This window comes from Echinops telfairi, unplaced genomic scaffold (assembly GCF_000313985.2).
Source record: "Echinops telfairi isolate 266 unplaced genomic scaffold, ASM31398v2 ScPeMD7_7473;HRSCAF=8511, whole genome shotgun sequence".
Taxonomy (NCBI): Eukaryota; Metazoa; Chordata; class Mammalia; order Afrosoricida; family Tenrecidae; genus Echinops; species Echinops telfairi.
The window spans coordinates 14,863,111-14,866,259 of record NW_022111377.1 but is presented as its reverse complement, the minus strand read 5'-3'; the positions used below and the strand labels follow the sequence as shown (position 1 = coordinate 14,866,259).

General features: G+C 42.5%; 1 pseudogene; it reads left to right on the top strand.

The window, feature by feature from the left end:
- Positions 1-218: 218 nt before the first annotated feature.
- Positions 219-2,723, top strand: LOC101654368 (annotated as a pseudogene).
- Positions 2,724-3,149: the final 426 nt, after the last annotated feature.

The window sequence follows — 3,149 nt, the reverse complement described above, 5'->3', positions numbered from 1 at the left end:
TAATGGTTTCCAGATCTGTCCGTTTCATGGTTTCATTGCTGTTTTTTAGGGATGCTTAGTATTCCATTGTGTGTACATAGCAACATTTATTTTTCTAATCCAGTCTTCTATTGATAGGGATTTGGGCTGTTCCCAACTTTTTGCTGTTGTGACCTCTGCACCAATGAACATGGGAGAACAAAAGTCTGTGGGTGATCTTTCTCATTTCTTCAGGGTACATGCCCAGCAATGGTAAGGCTGGGTCATATGGTATTCTTATTGCCAGCTATTTCAGGAAGTGGCATATTGCTTTCCATAATGGTCAAATATGTTCACAGGCTCACCAGCAGTATATAAGAATTTAAATCTCTCCACACCCTCTCCAGCATTTTTTAAAAAAAATTGGGCTAGAGTTGTGGGTGTTCAATGGTATTTCATCTCTATTTTGATTTGTGAGGGTGTGTGTGTGTGTGTGTGTGTGTGTGTGTTTTACAAAAAAAAAAAAAGAGAGAGAAAAAATAAAAAATCCTCTTGAATCACCCAGAGTTTAGGTGGTACAGAGTTTTGTGGTTAGTGCTATTGGCTATTGTTTGTGTCGCATAGCGGTCCAGTTGTCGATGGTGTGCAGGATTCTGATTTTGTAGGAGGGTGGATTGGTTAGAGGAGGTTTACCAGATGGTTCACCAAGGTGGGGTTTACTGGTCAGATTCTGGATGAGGCTTGCTTAATTCCCTGGGAGTGTGTATCTAGCAGCCATGGAAATGGAATTCTTTCAAGGAGTAGGAGGGCACACCGGGTGATAGCGTGGAGCTTTGGAGATTCCATGTCACCCTCCATGAGCTCTGGCATCCTCCCAGTGTTCTCATGGTCAGAGAGCGATGAGGGATGAGGGCAGTGCACAGGAAATAAGCGTACAGTGATCTCCCTCTATTCACAGCAGAGGGATGGGTGGAAATGGATTAGTAAACAGAGTGCATTGAAGAGATGGGTACAGAGGGTCAAAGGGATCCACCTGACTTGCACAGATAAAGATCAACAAACCAGCTGACTCCCCCTCGGAGGCACGCCGGACCTGATCTACTTTTCAATATTTTCTGAATTTTTTGTTTGTTCATGTATTATGTCATTGGGGATCACCCTCTTGAATTTGAGTTAGATGCTTTTCTGTTTGCGGTATGTGAAACCAAGAATTGACGAACCTATACGGGTAGCACCCAGGGCTGCATCTGGGTAGGTCCATGAGGCTTCTCCTCGGGGATGTCTTGCAGGAAGTGAGCCTTGCCAGCTGAATCAGAGAACTAGCTAAGGCAGCTGCACCCTGGTCCGACCATCAGAAAGCAAGGGACCCGAGAACTAGAAAGGCGAGGCTCACTGAGCCATGTATCCCTCTGCCCTTCAATTAACCCCACATGTGCTTATCAGCCAGATTGGCACAATAAACTAACTACCTCAACGTCTGAAAAAAAAAAAATCAACCACTGAAAACCCCATGGAGCACATCTCTATTCTCATACAAATGGGGCAGTCATGAATTAGGTTGACAGTGGTCATACTCCAAATAGTAATATCCCAAAACCACGCCTATTGACATTGAGTGGATTCCTTCTAAAAACAAACAAAAACTCCATAGAATGCAGTGAAACGGCTCCAGTGGTTTCTGAAGCTATAAATTAAAGATACAGAGATCGCTCTATCTTTCTCCTGATGAATGCCTGGTGGGTTTAAGCCACTGACTTTTATAGGTCAGCAGCTGAAAACTCAGCCCACTGTGCCACGTGGTTTCCTTCAACCGGCAACAGACACATGCAAAGAAGAGTGATATCAGGATAACAGCTTCCTATTCTCTGTGTTGCTGTTATAGCAGAGTCTACAGGGACCGTGAAGATGCCGTCGACCAGCCAACCATCCTGATGCGATCGCAGTGGAGGACTACAGAGCTGGTCATAGGATTGGTCCTGAATGTGGCCTGGTTTTTGATGTCGGGGCTGAATGGTGAACATTCAACAATGACAAAGCAACAAAAGATTTGGAGATTCTAGGAATCCTCTTCTGAGTGATGGAGAGTTGTCTACCTTAATAGGCAAGAACACCGGAGCTTTACGCTTTGATAAATTTGGCAATTCTAAATACTCAAATTGGAGAACCAAGAGGAGTTCTGAACAGGCAATGATGAATGCATTCAAGGGAATCCCTACTAAGGCAGACAAAACCCACCTCCCCAGAAGTAGAGCTGATTGAACAAATAATGTATTCAAGCCAGTGCATGTGTAGAAGAATCAGAGAGGAATAGCTCAAGATGCTTGCCTGTAGGCAAGAAGAGGTTGCTAGGATTTTTAAAGAGATTTGTGTAGCATCTTGAATTCTAAGATGAACACTGGTCGATGTTTTCATTTTATTTTGATAGCTTTAGAAACCAGTGTGGGTTTGATTACAACGGGGAACTTCATGTCCAGGTTCGGTTCAAACGTTTGTCTCCCTAAACAAGTGCAGATGGCAGTGACACACACAGCCAATAAGGCGTGGCACTGAACTTGGTTCCAGGGAGATATTCGATATCTCTGGCGGCAGCAGCTATTTACATAACTTCACAGGCTTCAGCTAAGAAGAACCAAAAAGAAACTGGAGATATTGCTGGTATTGCTGATATAACAATCAGACCAGCCTACAGAGTAATCTATCTTGGAGCCTCAGATCTGTCTCCTACAGACTTCAAATTTGACAATACTGTTGACACACTACCATAGTACAAATGATGCTCGCTGATGTCAGACTGGTGGACACTGAACTTTACCTGTTGTTTACAGCTTATGCACAGTCCTGGACTGAGCCTCAAATGAGGAAAAAGAAAACACATGCTACATATACCAGGGTTAAATATTAATTGCCTGGCTCTCTGTAGGTGTATTTGAAGCATATTTAATGACCAAAATTTTTAATTGAATTTGCTTTTATTTCAGTAGCACTCTAGGAAGTTATTTTGGAAGCTATTTGGAATGGTGCCATTCTTGAAAAATACATTTTTTATAAGAAAAAAAAAGTGATATCAGATATGTAATTATCTCCTCGATATGGCACTAGCATGACCTATTAGATAAACAGAATGAATCTATATGAATCTATATGGCAGACTGGAAAAAAAATCATGGTTCTGTAATCATTTGGACCTTTGA